At 40.8% G+C, this 27,248-nt stretch overlaps 1 protein-coding gene across 4 annotated transcripts in view; it reads right to left on the bottom strand.

The window, feature by feature from the left end:
• Positions 1-27,248, bottom strand: part of mrtfba (myocardin related transcription factor Ba) — a 240,664-nt gene that overhangs the window by 178,977 nt on the left and 34,439 nt on the right. For 2 of the 4 annotated variants that reach the window (XM_060840446.1, XM_060840449.1), the window contains exon 2: positions 22,721-22,799. The exons of the other annotated variants lie outside the window; for them this stretch is intronic. The gene's annotated coding sequence lies outside the window, so the exon portion shown is untranslated. The remainder of the gene's footprint in view (positions 1-22,720; positions 22,800-27,248) is intronic. 4 annotated transcript variants of the gene reach the window in all.

Genomic DNA, 27,248 nt, shown 5'->3' with positions numbered 1-27,248 from the left:
TAACACTACATATTTGTATAGGTTTAGGATTGAATGCAAAAAATTATAAGTCATACCAAAATCACACATAGAGTCATAGAGATGTACAGCATGGAAACAGACCCTTCGGTCCAACCCGCCATGCCGAATTGCTAAACGTTTTCAATGATTTTAGGGACAAAAGTCAAAGTAATTCATTAGTTTAATCAAAAATTAAATAAAGTCTCATTGTACAATAGTCACAAACCAGTGTTCACAGACAAATTAGTATAATTACAAATATCCAAGAGATTACCACTGTCCAGAAACTGGACTATTCATCTTAGTACTGTGGCTAAGAGAGCAGGTCAGAGGCTTGGAATACTGCAGTGAATAACATCTTCACAAAGCCTACCCAACATCTACAACACACAAGTCAGTGTGATGGAATACACTCCACTTGACTGAATAAGTGCAGCTTCAACAACACTCAAGAAGCTTAAAACCATCCACAGTAAAGCACCTCACTTGATTAGCAAACATACACTCTCCACTGGAGATATTAGGTAGCTATAGCGCTTACTATTTACCAAATTAACTGCAATAATTCACCAAGGTTTAGACAGCATCTTCCAAACTCTCAGCTATCATCATCTAGAAGGGCAAGGGCTGCTGATACATGAGAACACCGCTGTCTCCAAGTTCCTCTCAAGCCACTCACCATCCAGATTTGGAAATATATTGCCTCAACTTCAGTGTCACTGGGTCAAAACTTTGGTACTTCCTCCCAAACAACATTGCAAATATTCCTAGTCCAAATGCACTTTTAGCAGTTCAAGAAAACAGTTCGTCACCACTTTCTCAAGAGCAACAAGAGGTGGTCAATAAATACTGGCCTAGAGTTTGTTGCTGACACCCTGTGAGTGAATAAATAAAAACACATGAAAGCCTTAGATGTTTCCTAAGAGTTTGCTGTGCAGAGATCCATTTTCCAAGGTTACTGAAGTTCTACAGAATTGCCATTAAAATGATAAATGAATGTTCAAAGCAGAACACGCAGAGTTGAAGATGCGCTGTAGATATGTATTTTCAAATAAAACAAGAGGAAGATCAGGTAAATAATATGTTCCATCTTATAAATCTTCCAATAAAATCTTTACATGGAGCTGCCATGTAAATTGAAAACACACAAATAGGTTATATTCATAATTCTTTAATAAAAGCATGCTGCAAAGAAAAAACAACTTGCTATCTACTTATGGTCACTTCCATACTGCTTTTGAAAGGCATGATGAATTAGAGGCAACAACTTTTGTTTAAATCTGTGCTCTGACAGTCCCTAATTAAAAGAGATGGGGAAGGAGACGCTTATATCTTGCTAGCATGCCCTTCTTTATTGGGCAATCAAATTTTGGTTGCTCTTCTGATAAGATTGGAACATTTTTCCATTTTAAGGGACTGCACAAACACTCATGCTGAATCCAAAGCTCTGCTTTGTGCTTATTGAAAAGTTTAAATCCAATAAAAATTTCATTGTTAAGACATGACTAATTTCCATTTTATTCAAATAGCTGTTGTTTACCTTTCTTATAAAGAACTTGGTAATATTTTTATGAATCAAATATCCATCGTACACCTTAGTGTTATAAGTCTCGAGAGATTTAGGATCACATGGAGCTCTTAAAAGAAACAAACAGTCTATGCTTAAATAGGTATCTTTAACATTGCCTAATTAAAAGTACTACAAATTTGGAGTACTGTAATACTGGTTAAGAAAGCAAAATTTGTTGGCACAATCTATTTTGGTTCCTCTTGTAAAGTATCTTGCTTTTATTGGCAGAATCTCTCAGGAACCAATCGATAAATTTAAACCCAAGAAAATGTGATTTAATTCAAATGAGTCAGCATTTCCAAAGACAGTAGATTATTTTTATCCCAAGATTTCCTGCAATTGCCCCCTTCTCATGAACATTTTGTCTCCAGTTTCTGCTACAATTCCTCAATTTTCTGTAATTCTCCCATGCCTATCTCTAGAGTCCACTCTCTATGCCAGTATAGTGAATACTGATAAATCATTCTGTTTTGTAGAAGGAGAAATAGCAACAGCTATTGGACAGCAACCATGGTCACTTTCATTTGGGACAATGAAGCCAAATTTGCTGTAACAATTAGTATCAGTAGCTCACATGGTACAGCAAAAACAATATGGCTGGACTTCGTCGTCATTTTATACGTGATTACTCTACTGAAACATTAAATCATGTTGAATCAAATAACTAATTATCTTCAAGGTGTAGCTGCCAACTGACTACAGCAAAGTATTCACACCAGTATTTCATAATATATTTTCCTTCCACCAACACCACCTCCCACCCCAACAAAAATTAAAATTAGACGTCTATGAATAGCTTCTGATATAAATCTACAGCTTGGTCTGTAATTTTTATTAAAATCTGCAGAGGTCAATTTGATTAATTAGCAGTAGATGTGGTCATCCAGAGATGGAGAATAGAACGAAATGTAATTATCAAGAACAACCAGTCTCTCTTAATCACCTTTGTTAAATTCTTTGCAGCAATGAAAAGCAGAGGAGAGTAATGTGGTGGAAGTGGTAAAACATGGTATTTCAAACCTATACCAACTTGGAATACAACAGATTAATGTAAAGACCATGGTGTCTGCATTCAGGAGAAATCATAATAGATTGAAAGATGGCTTCAAAGCAGAAAATGGGACATAAGTTAATGGAAGCTCCTTAGGTTGGCAAAAAAAAAGGGAAATTATACTTAGCTGGAATCACCATATATGCAAACCGAATGCTCTCTGAAATTGGAGCTTATGGTATTTAAATAATATGGAAGACTGCACTAAAATATAGAAAGACTTTTTAAAAGAAAATTAATGGAATGTTAACATCATCATGGGCAGCATTTAGAATAAATCCACAATGCTGTTAGGAAGGATATACCAGGAGTTTGACTCATGACGGTGAAGAATCAGTTCCATGTCAGGAATGTGTGCAACTTGGAGTGGAACTTGGAATGTTAATGTTCCTATACATCTGCCATCTTTGTCCTTCTAGATGGCAGTGATCATGAGTTTGGAATGTGCTGAAGGAGGCTTGGCAATTTGCTCCTGTGCATCCTGTATGAGGCACACCCGCCTATCAGAGATGGAGGAAGTGAATGAAGGAGTAGATTGTATTGCCAATTCAGTGGGCTGCTTTGTCCTGGATCGTTTCAAGTTTTGGAATGCTGTTGGAGCTGCATTCATCCAGACAAGTGGGGAGTATTCCATTACCTTCCTGACTTGTACTATGTAGAAAATGAACAGGATTTGGAGAGTCAGGAGGTGAATTACTTGACACAGAATTCCCAGCCTCTGACCCATAATCATAGCCAGAGTATGTATCAGGATTATTAAAGTATGTCATGCCAATTATGCTTCTAGTTAATGATGACCAACAGAATGGTGATGGTAGGGGATTTAATGATAGCGATGCTGTTGAATGTTATGGGGTGATGGTTACATCCTCTTGTTGGAAATGATCATTACCTGGCATTTGAAGAACACAAATATTGTTTGCCACTTATCTATTAGTTCAAAGCAAATACTACTGCTTTTGCTTCATGAAGGCAATGATTGCTTCATTATTTGAGGAGCCCTACTGACCAGAGGAATTCTTGTAACAATGTTCTGGGGCTGAGATGAATGGTCTAGGGTGTAGGTTTGCTCGCTGAGCTGTAGGTTTGATATCCAGACGTTTCATTACCTGGCTAGGTAACATCATCAGTGGCAACCTCCAAGTGAAGAGAAGCTGTTGTCTCCTGCTTTCTATTTATATCTTTCCCCAGGATGGGGTTCCTGGGGTTTGTGGTGATGTCATTTTCTGTTCGTTTTCTGAGGGGTTGATAGATGGTATCTAGATCTATGTGCTTGGTTATGGCATTGTGGTTGGAATGCCAGGCCTCTAGGAATTCTCTGGCATGTCTTTGCTTAGCCTGTCCCAGGATAGATGTGTTGTCCCAGTCGAATTGGTGAGGTTTTTTTTCATCCATGTGTATGGCTACGAGGGAGAGAGGGTCATGTCTTTTTGTGGCTAGCTGGTGTTCATGTATCCTGGTGGCTAACTTTCTTCCTGTTTGTCCTAAGTAGTGTTTGTGGCAGTCCTTGCATGGAATTTTATAGATGACATTGGTTTTGTCCATGGGTTGTACTAGGTCTTTTAAGTTTGTTAGTTTTTGTTTGAGAGTGTTGGTGGGTTTATGTGCTACTAGGATTCAGAGGGGTCTTAGTAGTCTGGCTGTCATTTCTGAAACTTCTTTGATGTATGGTAAGGTGGTTTGGGTTTCTGGCTGCGTTTGGTCTGCTTGTTGTAGTTTGTTCTTGAGGAATCTGTGGACTGTATTTTTTTGAGTATCCGTTCTTCTTGAATACATTGTATAGGTGGTTCTCAGTTTTCTGAAGTTAGTCTGTGCTGCAGTGTGTGATGGTTTGTTGGAATAGTGTTCTGATGCAGCTTCGTTTGTGTGTTGGGATGGTTGCTGGTGTAGTTAAGTATTTGGTCGGTGTTTGTCAGTTTTCTGTTTGTAGTTCTCCGTTGTCCTTTCTTTTGACTGTGACGGCCAGGAATGCGAGTTTGTTGTCGGTTTCTTACTCCTTGATGAACTTTATGCCTGCGAGGGTGTTGTTGATGATGTTAAATGTCTCCTCTATCTTGTTTTGTTTTGTGATCACAAAGGTGCCATCTACGTAGCGGACCCAGATTTTTGGTTTGATTGGTTGGTCACAGGTAATGAAACGCCTGGATATCAAACCTACAGCTCAGCGAGCAAACCTACACCCTAAACCTCAACCTGAGCTACAAACCTTCACAAACCTTGCAATGAATGGTCTCGGACTACGGTAGCATTTCTGTTAGGTAAGACCCCAATTGCTGATCAGCTTTACACTTTTTATTCTAATTATTGTCAATTTTACTGGGGGCCCTTGTTGCCAGATTCAATGTTGGGGCAGTCATTATCACTTAATATTTTGTCTATGTATGAACCAAAGTTGTAATAAGGTTGGGGGAATGTAGCTCTGGCACAAAGCGAAGCAAGCATTAATGGGCAAATTATTGCTGATTCAGTATTACTTGAGAGCATTATCAGTGTCACCTTCCACCACATTGGATGCATTGGAATAGTACCACACATATGCTCCCTTCCAAACTATTCCTCCACCCCGCCCCAGCCTTTGGGACCCCACTTCAAGGCCCATCAGTGAATGTGGCATGGGAGGAGTGGTAGTGGGAGATGGGAAGATAATATTCATTAAAGAAGTCGAGGGGGAGAATCAAACCCAAAATTTCAAGTTGCAACTCCAATTGGGTCCCCACTCTAGGAATCCCTCTGTATACCATCCAATTGGAACTATATCACAATTCCTTCAATGTTACTTTGTCAAAATCTTAAAACCATCTTCAACACTATGGGTGTAACTATACCAAATGTACTATAATGGTTCAAAAAGTCCACCCTTTTTGAGGGGACAATTAGGAATAGACAAGTGCTATCCTTGTCAGAAATGTCTTCATTCATGATTTTTTTTTCTCAAAAGTATCAATGGACTTGCAGCATCATTGAAGACTGAGACTGCAGCATACACACAGTGATCATAACTATCTTAGTGCCATCTCAGAAAATGGTTCATCCTAAATTATGGCTTATGTTCTTGCACATATCTTGGAGACGGAAGGTGAAGTGAGACTACCACATCCACCAGAAATGAGCATACACAACATCAACCAAGTAGCCAGAACAACAGGTTTGGCTTCCTTTCATTGGAATTGTCTGGAACAGGATTTGACTCCTTGACCTTCCAGCTCTCTGATATAATTGTTATCATTAAGCTAAAGGCTAATCTGCACTTACTGACATTTTTTACATCATCAGGCTGTCCAAAGTCCTTCACTACAAAGTGCTTTCAAACTCTGGACACTGCTGTAATACATAGGAACGCAACAGAGATAACTAACTAGAAAATAAATTTTAGAGTGTTATCTGAAACAGAAGCATTACCCAATACAAATTCCCTGCTTCTTCAAGTAACTGAATGTGATCTTTTATGTTCACCTTCGAAGACTGATGGAATCGACATTTAATGTCAAGTCTGAAAGACAGCAGATCTGACAGTACAGCTTTCCTTAATTTGGCATCAGCTCAAAAAATGGAGTCAAGTTTGGAGAGAGGCTTAACAGAGGTAAGAGTCACACTCCTGAGCCAAGACAGACAGAAGTAACTGTTCCTAAAGTGGATATAATTAACTTCTCAGAAACATGGCTTATATGTATAAAGCAGTTTCTGAAATTCAAGGAGTGGAGTAGGACAAAAAGCAACAGTGTACCTCTTTTTTTAAAACAGAAATGTCCACATTCATGATTTTTTTTTCTCAAAAGTATAAATGGACTTGCAGCATCAATGAAGACAGACAGACTGTAGCATGCACACAGTGATCATAACCATCTTCGTGCCATCTCAGAAAATGGTTCATCCTAAATTGTGGCAAGAAAGTGAGGGGGCTACTGAACAACAGAGAGAGGTTGAAGTATATTTAAGTGATATAGTTTAGTGCAGTTAGTCCCAACTTGATTATGTACATCTAATCTAAATGCGATTGGAAAAGATTTGTAGCTCAGGTTGTAAGTTTGCTCGTTGAGTGGCTAGATTTGTTCTCAGATGTTTCATCACCATGCTAGGTAACATCAGTGAGTCTCCAATGAAACACTGGTGTTCTGTCCCGTTTGTTATTTTTTGTCTTGGTCTGTTGTGGTGGGTGATATCACTTATGGTTCTTTCTCTGAGTGGTTGGTAAATGGAATCCAAATCTATATGCTCATTAATGGAGTTCCGGTTTGAATGCCAGGGCTCTAGGAATTCCCTTGCATGTCTTTGTTTAGCCTGTCCCAGGATGGAAGTATTGCCCCAGTCGAACTGGTGTTCCTCTTCGTTGGTGTTTATGGATCCTAGTGACAGTTGGTCATGTCTTTTGGTAGCTAGTTGGTGCTCATTTATCCTGGTGCTAGTTTCCCGATTGTTTATTTCAGACTTTGCAGGGTATTTTGTGTATGATGTTTGTTTTGCTAGTTGTTAGTACAGGGCCCTTTAAATTCATTAGGAGCTATTTCAGTGTGGTGAAAGGTTTGTGGATTACCATGATGCCTAGGGGCCAGAGTTGTCTGATCATCATCTGCAAGATGTCTTTAATGTATGGCAGGTGGCTAGAGTCTCTGGGCGTATCGAGTCTTCTTGTTTAGGTCTGTTGTGTAGGAATCCATACACACACAGATGAAGAGGGACACCAGTTTGACTGGGATACATCCATCCTGATACAGGGTAAACAAAGACACACACGGGAATTGCTAGAGACCAGGCATTCAAACCAGAACTCCATTAACACACACATTGATTTGGACCCCATTTACCAACCTCTCAGAAAAAGAACCAGAAGTGATATCACCCACCACAACAGACCAAGACAGATAAATAGCAAACTGGACAGAACACCAGCACTTCTTTGGAGGCTGGCTACCTAATGTTACCTAGCATGGTGATGAGTGTCTGACAACAAATCTACTAGCTCAATGAGCAAACTTATAACCTGACCTAATCTAAATCTCCAGAACATCGGCATCAACAAGATGGAGAACTAGAGGAGCAATAAAACAGCAGGGAGTAGTGAGCCAAAGGAGAATTCAATATTAAACTATTTTTAATTTGAACAGGGGAGCAAAGGCAATTGTTAGTACATTCAAGGTTGTTCCTTTACTCATCATGTTGCAGAAATTATATAAGTTTCATAAAAACAATTCAAAGCATAAAAGTGCATCAATAAAGAATCAAGTTGGAATGAGGAAGTATTTCTTGTCGTGAGAGTTGCTATAGCTCTGCAGTTGGGAATAACCAATTGCTGCAATTCTTATCTTTTATATCAGATTTCTGAATTGAAGTCTTACTTTGTAAATACACATTCAAACCCAAGAGTGACTGCTCTTTATGTCAAAATTAATTAATTACTAAATTAGTAGCAATATTTTCTAGAATTAGATTTTGGCTCAGTTCCCACGGATAAAATATCTTGCTGTTCTTTTGACGGTATACTGCTCCTTCCAGATGTTTATGCCAAGTTTGCTTTTTCATTGTTTAAAAAGAGGAATTGTCCTTAGTTTGTTGACCCAGATGATCCTTAACTACATACCAGGACAATGGATAGCTTTACATGATGTGGTCAACTTATAGAGATGGATTAATGAACTGTATACTTTTGAGAAATCATCAAGGATGGGCAAACAACTAGAATTTTGCAGAGCATGAACATTTTGTTAAGTCTGCACAATACAGAAAGCTCATTATTTGTTCAGACCATTGCTTTGAGAAACTCCAATAGAAGCCTCCAAAGGCTGAAATGGAGCCAGAAATTCATACTGCTTTCAGGAACACACTGCTTCCAGAATTCATTGCTACAACTAAACAGTCACTGGGGAGGGAACAGAGTGGTGTGAGTGTGCACGCATATACATAGTGTTTAATTGCCTTTCAATAAAGTTATTTCCCTTTTTCTTCTTTCAATATATTTGATCACATCATCACTAACTGTTTTATGATATTATATTCATTCATTTGACAAATTACTAGGTATCACTCATTCTTATTATTAGAGTGTAACTCCAAACACAAATGAAACTCAAGACATTCACACTACTGTACTGACATTTGGAGTCAACAAACAAAGGATTTGATAAATGTGGATTCCCTGCAGATCTTCAAATCAGTGCACGGAAAGTTCCTGAGGGAGGAGGATACTAGAAAGAGATGGACAAGAAGTGCCCTGGCCTGGGGTTTGCTTTATTGCCCTTACTGAACCTAAGAAGAATTTCTTTCTTGGGTTTCATTTCAGAGAGTGTGATGGATTTATAGTCCATTAAATAATATTTTAAGGTATAGAGCTCAATGGACCAGATAGCCTTATTTTTTAAAAAAAATTGCATATGGGATGCTGACACTAGCTAAATCAGCATTTATTGCCCATCTCTAATGAATGCTGGAGTACACATGGAGGCTTGGAGGTGGTGATGTTCCCAGGCAGCTGCTCTCTTAGTTGTTCTGGGTTTTGAAGGATATACATTTGGAGAATGCTGTCACAGGAGTTTTGGCGAATTACTGCAGTGCATCTAAGTGGTGCACACTACTGTCACTTTATTGGTGGTGTAGAGAGTGAATGCCAAAGGTGATGGGTGAAGTGCCAGTCAACTGCTTTGGCCTGAATGATGTCAAAATTCCTCTGTTTTGGAAGTTGTACTTATTCAGGCTTGTGGAGAGCATTCGATCATGGCTGGTCCAATTCAGTTTTTGGTCAATAGAAATCTCCAGGATATTATTGAGGGTTTCAGCAGTAGCAACACTTTAAACATCACAGAACTTTGATAAGGTTAGTTCAGTTAGTTGTTATCAGCCGCCTTGAACAGCTGGCTAACCTGGAATTTTAGTACAATACTGAAGTGCTGCATTGTTGGGATATGCTGGTACTTGGATAAATATCTATTTGCCTGTTCAAATGGACATAAAAGATCCTATGGCAGTAGTTAAAGGGTAAGGAATTCTCCTGGAGTCCTGGTCAACAGTCCCTCAAGCATACACAAATAAAATCACTTTCAAAATAATGGAAGATCCAGACTGTGTGGAGTTTGCACGTTCTCCCTGTGTCTGTGTGGGTTCCCTCCGGGTGCTCCGGTTTCCCCTCTCAGTCCAAAGATGTGTAGGTTAGGTGAATTGACCATGCTAAATTGCTCATAGGGTTAGGTGCGTTCGTCAGAGGGAAATGGGTCTGGGTGGGTTACTCTTCGGAGGGTTGGTGTGTACTGGTTGGGTAGAAAGGCCTGTTTCCACGGTGTAGGGAATCTAATCTAATAATAGAGTTCACAATGTTCAGCACTGTTAGATCATAAAAATGTTCAGTAAGTGAAGGGGAGAGAAGTCAATTTCATTCACTGTAAACTGCAGAATAATTTGCTCTGCCCTCTGCCTCACCAAAACAGAAACAAACTTCTCACTGTGGTCATGTGCATTTTGAAATTACTGGACATACGCTGTTAATTAATCAAGCTATTTAGGGTTGGTAACTCATGTCTTGAAGATTTGATTGATGACTTGACTTACGCTTATCTGGTACATCAGGAGCATAAGTGGTGCAGAAAGGGAACAATGGAACCCCTCAGTCTCATGCACACAAGCCTAAAAACCTCTCTGCGTTACTTACGTCCCCTCCTTTGAATCACTCATCACAATTTATATCTTTGATCCCTAAGTGGTCGGTATCAAATTTAGCTTCTAACAGTCAGTGAAATGCCTCAGGACACTATGTTAGAGGGAGTATTTAAGTACAATTTTTTGATTTGTAATAAATTGTGCATCATGTTTTGCAGCATTGAGTTTCTTTCTCCTCTTTACCCACTTCACCTTTCAAACCTTTCTATCTTAACTGGAACGCAACGGACCATTGGAACGACATCCATGAAATTCTACATGCCTTTGACAAGCTGCGTCATTATAAATTTGCATTGACAACACTGGCAATGCAAACACTTTCAGATGAAAATTGGGGTTTAGAAAAAAAAAGCAATATCCAATTCATACCACTCACTTATTGAGATGTCGTTCCTACAAGTTTTGGGTCATTGTGTACAGTGAAGTTGCCACATTTGATTGCAGAGACAAAAAATATGCCATTATTTGAAAAGCACCTTGGACTGTCCAAAGACCAATAAGATATTATATAAATCCAAGTTTTATTCATGTTTCTGATCAAATAGCTCTCTAAACAATTGCAAATTCAAAGTGTAAAATAAACACACTGATAAAATATCAGCTGAAAAAAAGTACATTACAAATGCTTTATTACTTTAAGTAGCAAATCATTACCGCTAAGTAGCTGCTTAGCAATGGCTAAGCCTATGACTCCAGGTACTTCCCTTTCCTGTCTTTCATTCAAATAATTAGCTGGTGTTTAAAATCTGCTGCCAAAAAGTTTTAAACTGTAAAATTTTAATTGAAAAGCAGCAAAAAAAAAAATTTAGTGCTAGATTCTCCCACTGACAAATTAGGTTCCATCTTCATTTCCTTCGAGATCTTAGTATTGTAGGAATCATTTAAAAACAAAAATAAGTAAGTATTTCATAAATTTGACTCGTCATGAAATCTCAATTTGTTCTCAGTAGCTTTTGAAAAATCACAAACTGAACATTAGGAAAAGATCACATGGCCCTTTTTCCTCAATCTTATTTCCCTCTTTCTGAATGTGCCTTTAACTTGACAAAACAAATTAGCAACAGTACGAAGGAAATCTGATCTTAAAATAATTTGTGTACATTGAATTTTTATTATTCAAAGACTTGAGGGTACAATAAAATAGAATCTTGCAACATCACAGTTCATTAGTAATTCCCCAGTATTTAGAAATGCAGGAAATATAACAACCTTAACGACAACAAATAGTAATATTTTCCATCAGTAATTGATGGCACTTCCCCAAATGACGATGATGACCTTCAGCACTTTAATAATACTGTTGTAGTTTATCACAGCACAGATGCTTATCCTGGACTTGACCCTCAATGCACCAGTGCAAAACGTCAGTGGAGCCCAAACGCCAATACAGTGAAGGAAGAGGACATGTGAAATTATTTATACATAAGCTTATTTAAATTATCTTTCTAAAACAGTCAATTTGGAGGCCTTTCACTTCTGTGTGGTGTTTAGATCAATAGATTTCCAAATGGAATCTATGAGGTCATCTCAATCTTTACTCAGTATACAGTATTAAGCATTTTGCATAGTGGAATCTGAAGAATTTAATTTAGCGTTTTTATGTAGGCTTGCTGACTGGCATATAGTTACTAAATTTTCTGCATTTTTCACTTTGATTACACCATGTAGAGTTTGGGAAAAGGTTCCCCGGAACTAAGTCAAAAGGCATCAAGAGGTACTCAGCAAAGTTTGGAAACAACTGAAACAGCCTTTAATGGGTAAGTATTAAATTCCTCTGTTCAGTATGAACTGGATATTTCGACATATTATGACATACTATTACAGCTCCAATATTAACGGTAATATTCAAACAATGCAAAATACTTGCTCTTGCACTGCCACAACAGAATCAATAAAAAAATCTAATTAAAGTTTCCTGCTCAACTGAACTTCCATTTCAAAACCAGCACAAAATGTTCATTTCTTTTTACTCAAATGCAGTTCTTGCCAGGACTTCCTCTCATTCTTGCATACATATTTTTGTCACGTTGACTGGTATTTCTCATTTCGTATTTGAATGTATAAATCTTTGTTAACAGAAGATTCAATAATGCTTGATAAACCAACATGGAATTTGGATTATGCAAGTGATAAATAATTAGAAATGTTTGTAGATAATAGTGGGAGATTTCTGGTGTTTTAGTGGGATCCTAAACTTCCAAAAAGATCTTCAGGGCTGGGAACTTGTACCTCAGCTGAAAACAATGCTCAAAATTAATTTGATGATTGGTTAAAGATACTACAGACATGTTGTGGTTCTGTTCGCCGAGCTGGAAGTTTTTGCTGCAAACGTTTCGTTCCCTGGCTCGGGAACATCATCAGTGCTATTGGAGCCTCCTGTGAAGCGCTGCTTTGATGTTTCTTCCGGTATTTATAGTGGTTTGTTCTTGCCGCTTCCGGGTGTCAGTTTCAGCTGTAGTAGTTTGTATGTGGGGTCCAGGTCGATGTGTCTGTTGATAGGTGTTCTTGCCGCTTCCGGATGTCAGTTTCAGCTGTAGTGGTTTGTATATGGGGTCCAGGTCGATGTGTCTGTTAATGGAGTTTGTGGATGAATGGCAATGGAGTTTGTGGATGAATGCCATTCATCCACAAACTCCATTAACAGACACATCGACCTGGACCCCACATACAAACTACTACAGCTGAAACTGACACCCGGAAGCGGCAAGAACAAACCACTATAAATACCGGAAGAAACATCAAAGCAGCGCTTCACAGGAGGCTCCAATAGCACTGATGATGTTCCCTAGCCAGGGAACGAAACGTTTGCAGCAAAAACTTCCAGCTCGGCGAACAGAACCACAACAACGGACACCCAAGCTACAAATCTTCAACCAGACTTTAAATACTACAGACATGCTGAGAAGCTAAGTTTGAAAGCGGAATTTACAAAACATCCAACTTGAAACAGAGGTCACAAAATTCCCTAAAGTTTTCCCTAAAACATGGATCAAACCACACACACACAGACAAATGCGAATTCAATGAAAGGAAGAAAAAGACTAAGATATGGTGAGTTCACTTTCTAGCATATGTACATTGTCATGATGCAAATTATATAATTTAAAATGTGCACTGATGAAACTTTACAGACTTTCCAGAAGGCATTTTGTGAAGTTTCAGTTAAAATTATTTTGCAAGTCCATTTGGAAAATGTGGTTTTCTTCCACAGCAATCAGAGGGCTAGACTTTATTATTCTTAGATTGTAAGATATATTTATCCTTTTGTTGAACTTTACCAAACACTTGATGACTATCAGCAATAATCCAAATTTTGAATATTTTTTGCTCAAAATGATGAATCTGAAGTCAAGCAGCTCACTAGCACTTTGAGAACACCTAGGGATGGGCAATAAATGCTGTCCCAGCCATTGTTGCCCACATAACGGAGTAAAACTGGACTTCATTCTAAAACTTACAATGAGTCCAGACTCAATGGTAGATGAATGATACCATGAAAGTTGTCTCCAACCTTTCAGTTCAACATGTGTTTGTAACAGGCATAAGCATATAGAGATTAGGTTGCAACATAGTGCAATGTAAACAGATATTGAAACAAATACCTACAATATTTTGATTTTTTTCATTTTAAATTACTTAGCATCTATCTGACAATATTTCCCAGTATTCTGCAATGGCAGATGAAGTAGGGACATTTTGCAATTCCAAACCAAGATGAGATGTGCTAGTCACTTACACAAAGCTACTTGAAACTTTGGAAGGTGAGAGCTCAGATTTGTTTTTACTTTTTTTTAAATTCAGGAGGCGATACTGGAGCAACTGGATGATTTTAGTTTGCATTGCTCAAACAATCACTTGAGTTCAAAGATACCAAAATGTAGAAATCAGAGTTTTCATTTTTGCAGCCCAATTTGCTGGGTTAGCAAGATGTACACTTTTGTATTATCTATCCAGAAACCTCAAGTTTAAGGTATTATTCAGTTCTTCAAAATAATGGATGTCACAGTATTTAATGTTCATTTTCTGCTTGTCTTTCTACTGGTAATTCCAATAAAGTAGACTTTATACATCTGAATGGTTTGACCAAAAAACTTGTATTCTTCAGCATCATTCTTTAGTTGATTCTGAAAGAGCCAGCATCGATTCCCCTGTAGTCTCAACATCCATCTGGTAAATTATGAACTAATTTTAAGCAGACAACATTGGTATACCAAGTTCCATGCACCTCTGTTGCTATTTTAATAAGGTTTTGCTGATGTGCTAAAGTACAAAATGTAATAAAAGTTTCAACTAATTTAAAGTGAGGAAAATTTTGAGATAGCTTTTATATACACTGAAAAATATACAGTCACAGCAACAACCTGTATCCATATAGCACCTTTAACCTATAAATCAAAATGCCCTTTGCATATAAACAGGGACTGATAATTCATACTCCACTATAAAATGGCTACAGCACAGAATGCAACTATTCAGCCCACTGTGTCTGTGTAAGCCCTCAGAGTAATTCCTGAATGCTGCTCCCACACCATTTCTCCATATCCCTAAATATTCAACCTTTTCAAATGACTATTTCCTCAAATCTCTTACTTAGAACTGACTCCACCACATAATCAGGCTGTGCAATCCAGATTCTAACCACTCACTAAACTGGACTTAACAATTTGTCTTGAACCTGCTCACTGATTAAGTCCTCTGGGGTAGAGAATTTCAAAGATTCACTCTTGGAGAAAAGAAATTCCTCATCGTAGTCTTTTTAAAACATCCTGCCCCTAATCCTGAGATTGTTCCCATATTCTAGAATCACCAGCCAGGGTGAAAACAGCCTATCTTGTCATGCAATAATTTATTACATTTTCAATTAGATAACCTTTTATTCTTTTAAAGCCCTAGAGAATACAAATACAGCTACCACAGATTCTTCCCAATAGGGCAGTCTCATCATTCCAGCAATTAATCTGCTGACTGTCACACTCCCTCAATGGCAATTCTATGCTTCCTTCGATGAAAAAGCCCAAAACGTTTACTCCAGGGAGGTCTCACTAAAATTCTATAAAACTGCACAAAGACACCTTTACCTCAGAACTCAAATCCCCTTGAAATCAATGTCATACTTCATGTAACTTTTTGTTACACTGACATGCCTGTTTTTAAAATGACTCATGAATAAGGACATGCAGACCCTATTGAATATCCACTTTTCCCAACCTCTTAATAAATTATCCTTTTTTTCAACCAAAGTGAATAACATAACCAAAGTGAATATAATCCACCTGTTCTGTCTAGCCCAATTAGTCTGACCACGTACTGTTGAAGATTCCTTGCAACCTCTGTACAACTTGTGTTTCCACAGAGTTGCGTCATCAGCGAATGTGAAAATATTGTTAGTCTCCACATTCAAATTGTGTGTGTACACACACACACACACACACACACACACACACACACACACACACACACACACACACACACACACACAGTGAATAGTTGTAGACCTGAAACTTAATCTTGCTGTAACACTCTAGCAGCAACCCACCATACTGACAATAAACAGTTTATTCTGGGTCAGTGGGGCTGGAAGAGCACAGTTCAGGCAGCATCCAAAGTGCAGCGAAATCGACGTTTCGGGCAAAAGCCCTTCATCAGGAATAAAGGCAGTGAGCCTGAAGGGTGGACAGATAAATGAGAGGAGGGTGGGGGTGGGGAGAAAGTAGCAGAGTACAATGGGTGATTGGGGGAGAGGATGAAGGTGATAGGTCAAGGAGGAGAGGGTGGAGTGGATGGGTGGAAAAGGAGATAGGCAGGTCGGACAAGTCATGGGGACAGTGCTGAGCTGGAAGTTTGGAACTGGGGGAGGTGGGGGAAGGAGAAATTAGGAAACTGTTGAACTCCACATTGATGCCCTGGGGTTGAAGTGTTCCGAGGTGGAAGATGAGGCGTTCTTCCTCTAGGCGTCTGGTGGTGAGGGAGCGGCGGTGAAGGAGGCCCAGGACCTCCATGTCCTCGGCAGAGTGGGAGAGGGAGTTGAAATGTTGGGCCATGGGGCAGTGTGGTTGATTGGTGCGGGTGTTCCGGAGATGTTCCCTAAAGCGCTCTGCTAGGAGGCGCCCAGTCTCCCCAATGTAGAGGAGACCGTATCGGGAGCAACGGATACAAGTGATATTAGTGGATGTGCAGGTAAAACTTTGATGGATGTGGAAGGCTCCTTTAGGGCCTTGGATAGAAGTGAGGGAGGAGGTGTGGGCGCAGGCTTTGCAATTCCTGCGGTGGCAGGGGGAGGTGCCAGGATGGGAGGGTGGGCTGTAGGTGGGTGTGGACCTGACCAGGTAGTCACGGAGGGAACGGTCTTTGCGGAAGGTGGAAAGGGGTGGGGAGGGAAATATAACCCTGGTGGTGGGGTCCGTTTGGAGGTGGTGGAAATGTCGGCGGATGATTTGGTTTATGCGAAAGTTGGTAGGGTGGAAGGTGAGCACCAGGGGCGTTCTGTCCTTGTTACGGTTGGAGGGGTGGGGTCTGAGGGCGGAGGTGTGGGATGTGGACGAGATGCATTGGAGGGCATCTTTAACCATGTGGGAATGGAAATTGCGGTCTCTAAAGAAGGAGGCCATCTGGTGTGTTCTACGGTGGAACTGGTCCTCCTGGGAGCAGATACAGCGGAGGCGGAGGAATTGGGAATACGAGATGGCATTTTTGCAAGAGATAGGGTGGGAAGAGATGTAATCCAGGTAGCTGTGGGAGTCGGTGGGTTTGTAAAAAATGTCAGTGTCAAGTTGGTCGTCATTAATGGAGATGGAGGGGTCCAGGAAGGGGAGGGAGGTGTCAGAGATGGTCCAGGTAAATTTAAGGTCAGGGTAAATGTGTTGGTAAAGTTGATGAATTGTTCAACCTCCTCGTGGGAGCACGAGGTGGCACCAATGTAGCGGAGGAAGAGGTGGGGAGTGGTGCCGGTGTAATTACGGAAGATCAACTGTTCTACGTAGCCAAAGAGACAGGCACAACTGGGGACCATACGTGTGCCCATGTCTACCCCTTTGGTCTGGAGGAAGTGGGAGGATTCAAAGGAGAAATTGTTAAGGGTGAGGACCAGTTCGGCCAAACGAATAAGAGTGTCGGTGGAAGGGTACAGTTGGTGATGTCTGGAGAGGAAGAAAACGGAGGACTTGGAGGCCCTGGTCATGGCGGATGGAGGTGTAGAGGGATTGGATATCCATGGTGAAGATGAGGCATTAGGGGCCAGGGAAACGGAAGTCTTGGAGGAGGTGGAGTGCGTGGGTGGTGTCTCGAACGTATATGGGGAGTTCCTGGACTAGGGGGGGTAGGACAGTGTAGAGGTAGGTAGAGATGAGTTCAGTGGGGCAGGAGCATGCTGAGACAATGGGTCAGCCAGGGTGGTCAGGCTTGTGGATCTTGGGAAGGGGGTAGAACTGGGCAGTGCGGGGTTCCTGGACTATGAGGTTGGAAGCTGTGGGTGGGAGATCTCCTGAAGTGATGAGGTTCTGCATGGTCTGGGAGATGATGGTTTGGTGATGGGGGGTGGGGTCATGGTCGAGGGGGCAGTAGGAAGAGATGTCCTCGAGTTGGAGTTTGGCTTCAGCGGTGTACAGGTCAGTGTGCCAGACTACCACTGCGCCCCCTTTATCCATTGGCTTAATGATGAGGTTGGGATTGGAGCAGAGGGATAGGAAGGCTGCGCGTTGTGAGGGTGAGAGGTTGGAGTGGGGGAGGGGGATAGACAGGTTGAGGTGATTAATGTCCCGCAGCAGTTGGAAATGAAGCGGTCGAGAGCAGGCAATAGGCAAGTGCTGGGTGCACAGGTAGATGCAGTGTGTTGGGGGTGGGCGAAGGGGTCCTCAGAAGGTGGGTGGGAATCCTGATAGTGAAAGTAAGCTCGGAGGCGGAAGCGACGGAAGAATTGTTCGATGTCGCAGTGTGTATTAAATTCATTGATGCGTGTACGGAGGGGGATGAAGGCGAGTCCTTTGCTGAGGACTGATTGTTCGTCCTCAATGAGGGGGAGGTCTGGAGGGATGGTGAAAACTCGGCAGGGCTGGGAGCTGGGAGTGGGGTCGCAACCTGTAACTGGAGTGGGTGTGATGGTGGGGGGAATGGGGGTAGTGTTCCTCTTGGGGTTCTGGGGCATGGGGATAGTGACACTGGGGTCTGTGGGGGGTGTGTCAGCAGAGTGCAGGTGAGTGGTGCTGGTGGGGGCAGAAGTGTGGTGACCACGGCAGTAGGGGTGGCGGAAGTCATTGAGCATGTGGCATCAGCGATGATGTGAGGGGCAGACGTGATGTCACGTGTGATGCATGAGGAATCGTGAGGGGCGGAAGTGGCTGTGGAAGTGGCCATGATGGGGGCAGAAGTGACATCAATCAGCGTGGGGGTGGTAGCTGCATCAGCCACATGACTAATGGCGTCTGAGTTGTTTCCAAGGCCAGGGGAATCTTCTGGAATGTTTGAGGAGCGCTGGTTATGGAGGTGGTGGATAAAAGTTTGTTGTACTTACAGTTTTTGATGTTGGAGATGGAATTGAAACACTGTTTGTTGAGAGTATGAATTCTTCTGAGGATGTAGTACAGAGTGGGTCCCTTGCAATTCTGAGAGAGTGTGACCCTCAGCTGAGGCAGGGCTGACTGTAGAGAGGTTAGGTGCTGGCGCATTGCTGCAAGCGTGGAGCGAAAGATCCTGAAGGAGAACTGTTGCTGGTGTTTTTCAATCTGTAGTCTGTATTGTTTGTCCTGTTTGGGTCCGAACTCTGTTGGTTTAAAAGTGGTCCGGACTCCACGTGAGATGAGTTGCTTACGGAGGCAGGCACTGAGAAAGCAAATGTGGCTGTGGTAGCGAGTTTGTTTCATGACATGGTTGACGAGCTTCAGGGCAGAGGAAATGACCTGGGAGTTGCAGTAGGAGAGGGACTCCGAGATTCTTGTAGAGAGGGGAGGAAAACTTCTTCAAGGCTCCAACTTTGCTTTCTTTTAACTAATTTTCAGTCCATACTGTATATTTCCCCCAAGCCCATACAAGCTAATTTTATTTACTTACCTCCTGCTTGGGACCCATCCTGTCACCTTCAATGATTTGTGTGTAAATATGCTCAGGTACAAAACACTTTTGAGTAGTAAAATGACCAAATGGTGTGTGGCATGGTGGCACAGTGGTTAGCACTGCTGCCTCGCAGCGTCAGAGACCCAGGTTCAATTCCTGCCTCAGGCGACTGACTGTGTGGAGTTTGCACATTCTCCCCGTGTCTGCGTGGGTTTCCGCCGGGTGCTCCGGTTTCCTTCCACAGTCCAAAGATGTGCAGGTCAGGTGAATTGGCCATGCTAAATTGCCCGTAGTGTTAGGTAAGGGGTAAAATGTAGGGGTATGGGTGGGTTGCCGCTTCAGCGGGTCGCTGTGGACTTGTAGGGCCGAAGGGCCTGTTTCCACACTAAGTAATCTAATCTAAACCATCATTAGACAAGTGAGTTTCAAACATTCATGTTATTCTGTTGCCCAAAACAATTAGTTATTCAAATAAGACATTAGTGAATTGACCAAACATGAATACTATTTGATTCTGAAATTTTCCCAACTTTAGCAATTACTCCTGGTAATATTTATGCATTTAAAATGCACAAATTAACTTCATTGAATAATAAACGTTTCATAAATATTTGAATATACACTATTCCAGATTTCAGGCATTATATAATTTCTTCAACAGAATGGCAAGAGATTGCAGGAACCTGGTACCAACCTTTCAGTCATGGAATCACTACAGGACAAAGTCAATCAGCCTATTAAATTCATCTTGGCTTAAGAGCAATCTTGTTTGTTCCAATGCCAAACACTATCCCCACAACTCTCCAAGTTAATTTCCCTCCGGTAGCATTCCAATTATATTTTGAAACCATCGATTGTCCCCGCTTCTATCATTCTTATGAGTGTCAAGATCTGTTCTGTATTCAGCTGTTATTCATTTTGCTACTGAACTGATTCCACTTGTACTAAAAAGCTTTTGAAAATCCAAAAATATTATGTCTGTAATGCCCAAAACCTGTTCTCTGCTGCTTTTTCAATTAATTCCCAAAAAGGCTGAACCTTTTTAAACCTCTGCTTTTATTTTGTAAATCTGTGATAGTCTTTCCCACAACTCCACATTTGAAGCCCTCCAATCAGGGTTCTACTATTGCCATATATTGAAACTCAAAGTCACACATGACCTATCTGGCTCTGATTAACTATTAATAAGTATTCCTCCACATCCTTCTTAATTTGTCTGTAGTCTTGGCTATGATCAACAACACAACTCTACCCTGTGAGGCTGAATTTTGACCACCATAGCGTCCTACTTAGTTCCATAATGAACTCCTACACTCTCTGTAGCACCAAGACCATCTACTTGGACATCTAACATCAGCCTGCATCACCTTAACAGTTGATTTAATGTGCTCATGGGGTGTGGCCAAGGCTGACCTTTAATGCCAATCTATACTGGCCTGGAGAATAGGATGGCAAGTTTCCTTCCTGAATTTCTACAGTCCTTGAGGTGCTGGGACATTTACAGTGATGTTTCAGGCTTTGACACAGGAACAATGTAGTAACAGCAAAACAGTTCCAAATGAGGGTTGTTGTATTACTTGGAGAACTTGAAGGTGGTGGTGCTTCCAATGCATATACTGCCCACATCTTTCAGGATGAGTGGAGATCATGGGTTTGGAAGGTGTTACTGAAAAAACCTTGGTGAGTTGTTCTGGCACAACTTGTAGATGGCACTCATTAACCACTAATGCACAATTGCAACAAAGTAATGAATGCTTGAGGTCATGAGGCGCCAGCCAAAAGGGGTCCTTTGTCATAGATGGTGTCAAGGTGGAGTGTTGCTGGAGCTGCACTCAATCAGACAAGTTGACAGCACTACATCACACTTCTGACTTATGCCTTGTAGATTGTGGACAGGCTTTAGTGAAATAGGTGGCACATTATTCACCAAATAATTCTCAGCCCCTACTGTCATCTTGAGCCACTGTATTTAAAGGCTTGCCCAGTTCAGTTTCTGATCAATTTTGGAAGTGGAAGGTTTCGACAATGGTAATACCATTGAATGTCAAAATGAAGGTTAGATTCCCTTGTTAGAAATGGTCACTGGCTAGCAATTAAGTGGGTAAAAACAATGACTGCAGATGCTGGAAACCAGATTCTGGATTAGAGTGGTGCTGGAAAAGCACAGCAATTCAGGCAGCATCCGAGGAGCAGGAAAATCGACGTTTCGGGCAAAAGCCCTTCATCAGGCAATTAAGTGGCACAAATGTTACTTGCTATTTATCAGCTTATGTCCAGATGTTACCAGGTCTTGTTGCATATGAACACTGATTGCTTCAGAATCCAAGTCATGCAAATAATGTTGAACATTGCACAGTGAACATCACCTGATAATAGTTAACGCTGGGCTTAGCACATTGCTATGAGGAACTCTTGCAATGACATGCTTGAGCTGTGATGATGGACCTTCAACAACTATATTATTTTTGTTTGTGCTAGGTACAACTCCAAACTGCTTGAAAGTACACCCCTCTCACTAGCACTGTCACAACTAACAGAACCGCCCATTGATTGTTAGGGTTCACTGAGGCGATACTGTGTCAAATGCTACCTTGATGTCAAGATCAGTCACCTTACCCTACTCAGTATCCTTTTTAAATACTGAAACCAAAAGAGAAAATGCTGGAAAATCTCAGCAGTTCTGGCAGCATCTGTAAGGAGAAAAGAGCTGACGTTTTGAGACTAACTGACCCTTTGTCCAAGCTTCCAGCATTTTCTCTTTTGGTTTCAGATTCCAGCATCCGCAGTAATTTGCTTTTATCCTTTTTAAATACTATTCACTTGTAATGCTTTCCTATTCAAATAAGAAGTCCTTATGTTTGAAATGCTAACTTGTATATTTTCTCCACAGATGGCCTGGCCTGCCAAATGCTTCCAGCAGTTTGTTTTTTTTAAACTTTCAGATTTCCAGCATATTCAATAATGACTAATCAGTGAACTACAGACAACCTGCGTGTTTAGTTCCATGGTTACCTGTATTTGACTGTAAAACTTACGGTTTTAAACCTGTTTTGTTTTGAAAAAAACATATTGGTTTAATTGAGGATCTCAAAATTTGATTTGCTTTCCTTAAGGCAACAATTAAATTCAGGCATAAAGCCCAGAACCTACAGAATGATTAATGAACAGGAACATCAAGGTCAGGCCAATGCAATAGGAAAGGTTGAAGTCTGATTTCAAAGTTTACAATCAAGTTGCACTAATTCTTAGCAGTGAATCTCTGTGAATTGGGAGATTTCAAACAAAAGAGACCTTACATTTTCTTTTTCACACACACACACACACACACACACACACACACACACACACCTCAACATGCACATTATGACGGTCTAATTGCACATTTCGTCTATATGGCCAATCAAACGTCTTACCAGTGATGCTCCACACTAGAATACTAAATCCAGCAGATCGGGAAGGTCAACTTGCATTTAATGTATGTCTGCAGGAGACCTAGCAGGGAAGGTACCATTATTAGTATAGTCAAAAAAATCTGCATTAATATTCTTAACAATTTAGCCCAGGCAGAATTCATTTTCCCAACGTGCTTTGGTTCAGAACCTACTTAAGTTATAATTGCGGCTGACCATGAGACATTCTTATACATTGAAGGCATGATTTAAATGTTGTTAACATTTTAAAAATGGAAAGGAGATAAAGGAAAAATGGCATGTGGTTCTCAACTTTGACACAAAAACTCTGCCTCCACCATAGTAACATAATATCACTTTTCCAAAGAGTATTTTTACAATTAAATCCATTTTAGTATTATACTAACCATTAATGGAAGAATTTGGGGACATTAAAAATCACAAGTTTGCTAAGAATAAGTTTTATTGTTAAATTATAAACCAAATGAGGAGATAATGTTTGAGTCATCAAGAAGCAAGTGATTGCATTTCATCAACAAACAAGTCAGTTTTTGGGGTTCCACCTAGTCAAACCTAGTTCCACCAGTGGTTTGAGAAACACTGACTTATCTGGGACATCAATTGTTTCTCTCTCCCACGTAAGCTGCCTGAACTGGAATATTTCCATCATTTTCTGTTTTTATTTCCTTTATCTTGGTTTTCTTTCAGCCATGGACATTACAAATTGTTATTGATTTAATATCTTTCTGAGATAAGAGACTATTTCCATAGAGGCAGTGCAATGAAGGCTTGCCAGACTTCTTCCCAGGATAGTAGAACCTTCCTATGAAAATAGATTGGGCAAGCTTGGCTTGTATGCTCTAGAATCTCAGAAGAGAGAGGATTTAATTGAAACCTAAAAATACATAAAGGGATAGACAAGATAAATGCAGTTAGGATTTTTCCTCGAGTTGGGCAGTCTAGAACCAATTTAAAATTAAGGTGGATGATATTTAGGCTTGAGACAAGAAGCAATATTTTCATTCAGGGATGAGAGAACCTTTGCACTTCCCTACCTCAAGAGTCTGTGGAAGCTCAGTCTTTGAACATGTTTAAGGTACAGATTGATAGATTTCTGATTACCAACAGTATATTGGGTAAGGGGATGAGGTGGGTAAAAGGTACTAAAGTGTTCAAATCAACCAGGATGTAGCTTGCTCGTTGAGCTGGAAGCCAGGTGTTTCATCATCCTACTAGTTAACATCTTCAGTGGGCCTCAAGCGAAGCAATGCTGAAAATTCCTGCTTTCTATTTGTGTTTGGGTTGGTGATGTCATTTCCTGTGGTGATCTTATTACCTGCGGTGAAGTCACTTCCTGTTCCTTTTCTCAGGGGTGGTAGATGGGGTCTAACTTGATGTGTCTATTGAAAGAGTTCCAGTTGGAATGCTTCTCGGAATTCTCGTGAGTGTCTTTGTTTGGCTGGTTCTAGGATGGATGAGTGGTCCCAGTCAAAGTGGTATCCTTCCTTATCTATATGTGAGGATACTAGTGAGAGAGGGTCATGTCGTTTTGTGGCTAGTTGATGTTCATGTATCCTGGTGGCTAGTTTTCTGCCTGTTTGTCCAATGTAGTGTTTGTTACAGTCCTTGCAAGGTATTTTGTAAATGACATTAGCTCTGCGTGTTGTCTGTATAGAGTCTTTCAAGTTCATTAGCTGCTGTTTCAGTGTGTTGGTGGGTTTGTGATATACCATGATGCCAAGGGGTCTGAGTAGTCTGGCAGTCATTTCAGAGTCATCTCAGAAATGACTGCCAGACTACTCAGGCCCCTTGGCATCATGGTAGCCCACAAACCCACCAACACATTAAAATAGCAGCTAATGAACTTGAAAGACTCTATACAGACAATAAGCAAAACTAACATCATTTACAAAATACCATGCAAGGACTGTAACAAACACTACATTGGACGAACAGGCAGAAAACTAGCCACCAGGATACATGAACATCAACTAGCCACAAAACGACATGACCCTCTCTCACTAGTATCCTCACATACAGATGAGGAAGGACACCACTTCGACTGGGTCAACACATCCATCCCAGGAAAAGCCAAGCAAAGACCCGCACGAGAATTCCTAGAAGCATGCCATTCCAACCAGAACTCTATCAACAGAGAGTTAGACCCCATCTACCACTCCCTGAGAAAAAGAACAGGAAGTGACTTCACCACAGGAAGTGACATCACCAACCCAAAACATATAAATAGAAAGCAGGAATATCCAAAACCTCAACCTGAGCTACAAATCTTTCAAAACTCGCTAATAGTGTTGAATGGCAGATCAGCCTTGGGATGAATAACCGGCTCTTCCTGTCCACGTCCCTATGATTCCCACCATAGAGAATCATTGCAAGCAGATGAAAGATAGTACCATGAGAGCTTGAATCACCTCTCCACATACTGAAATCCCACGTTGATCTTAAATAAAGCGGCCCCACCAAACTCCGAACCGGAAATAAAACCTAACTCTATGACCACTTGTTCAAGTACCCTCTATTAGCAGTGTCTCTATATTTACAGAAACAAAAACATTTATCGAGTCATTGGTGCTATTGTACAGAACAGGAAACTCACATTGTAAATAAGTCTGACACAAGGAAAGGAAGAACTCTGTCAAGAGGTTTAAGGTTTTAATTTTTTTCTAATGCTTGAATGACTAATAGCATCTATCATGAAGAAATTGTCACAATTGTGACAAGATTTCCTGTCTGTTACAGGAAGTATGGACAACAGGAACTTCTTGTCCTTCGTGACACCATCACTTGTTAACAAGTTACAATATTGGCAATAATGGAATTGTTTGAACCCATGTAATTTCCCATACCCCTATAATTAGAAGTCAAAACAGATGGGCGTTTAACAAACCATTTAGTGGATCTTCTGCCCACACACATTTAAGTTTAGAATTCAAATTCAGTTCCACTTTTGCGCTCATTAGAGTGTGGGTTGTTATGTGCCAGGGAAAAAGAATGCTTCTAATTGAGAAGGGGAGCTAACTCTCAGATGATTGGCAGAACCTGGTCTGGGATCCGATTACATTGCATTCTGGCATCACATCCCGAATCAAGTGATTGCAATTTGAAGTATTTTTATTGATTCTGTTCAGGGATGTTAAAACATATCTTTGGAGCAGGTGGGACTTGAATCTAGGTCTCCTGCCTAGAGACACTACCAGTGTATGACAAAAGCCCCTTAAAACATGTCCATCCGCTCAAATTCAGCTGTAAGAATGGAATTTAAATTAGAAGATTTGCAATTATTCACAAAAGTGCAATAGTCATGAATTGAACCTGACTCAACTGCTTGTAGGCAGCTATGCTCACCATTATACCACCATCGCTTGCTGTAAGGCCTCAATTTTAAATGTTTTTAATCAACCTATGACATAATATGGCACACCTTTGGAACATGTGGGACTTGAACCAGGACTCCTGGCCCAGTGGCAGACACATCATCACTGCAGTGTAAGTGCCCGAAGGAGTAGAGAAACAGATTGTCTAAGTCTGCTCAGTGTTGTAAACATCTCGGGAGCAGGTGGGACTTGAAATCCAGTCTCCTGGTCCAGTGATAGGAACATTACCACCATGAGTGAGACTCTGAGCCTCAAATTCACTTTTTTAAAAAAAATCAACCTATTTCAGGATGTTATGAAATGCCTCTTGAACAGGCGAGACTTACGCTCAGGTTTATGTTCTGGTACAGAGGTGGGGACACTACCACTTTCCCAAAAGAGCCTTGCCTCAATTTGAAGTTACAGTTATGAAGGGCACACCTAAATTGGGGAAACTCCTGCTATAAATAGACAATTCTGATTAAGTAATTGAATCCATCACAATCCTGAAAACAGACATGTACAAAGGACCTATGGAGATGCTCTTAAGGCTAGGAAGTGGATAAATCATAAAATGCAATTAAATTTACAGCCTAAGCCAGCACTTTACAAAAAATGTTTTCTTGTTGAGACGCCTGTCCTGTAACTTGAAAATTGTTGTGACCACTCGGTGAGACCCGACAGATTGGGAGAACAGCAGTAATAACTTGGTCAGAGTTCCCTAGAACCCATTGTTGCGAGTTTTGAGAATATTTGTAGCTCAGGTTGATTTCTCAGCAACAAACCCAGACGAGTAGACAAAACATCCAGAAAACCTAACCACTCTCCCCTACATCAAAGACATCTTGGAAATGACTGCCAGACTACTCAGACCCCTTGCATCATGGTGGCCCACAAACCCACCAACACACTGAAACAGCAGCTAATGAACTTGAAAGACTCTATACAGACAACAAGCAAAGCTAATGTCATTTACAAAATACCATGCAAGGACTGTAACAAACACTACATTGGGCAAACAGGCAGAAAACGAGCCACCAGGATACATGAACACCAACTAGCCACAAAACGAATGACCCTCTCTCACTAGTATCCTCACATACAGATGAGGAAGGACACCACATTCATCCTAGGACAAGCCAAACAGAAACACGCACGAG

This window comes from Hemiscyllium ocellatum, chromosome 20 (genome assembly GCF_020745735.1).
Source record: "Hemiscyllium ocellatum isolate sHemOce1 chromosome 20, sHemOce1.pat.X.cur, whole genome shotgun sequence".
Lineage (NCBI taxonomy): Eukaryota > Metazoa > Chordata > Chondrichthyes > Orectolobiformes > Hemiscylliidae > Hemiscyllium > Hemiscyllium ocellatum.
This window is presented reverse-complemented; position numbering and strand designations above follow the sequence as displayed.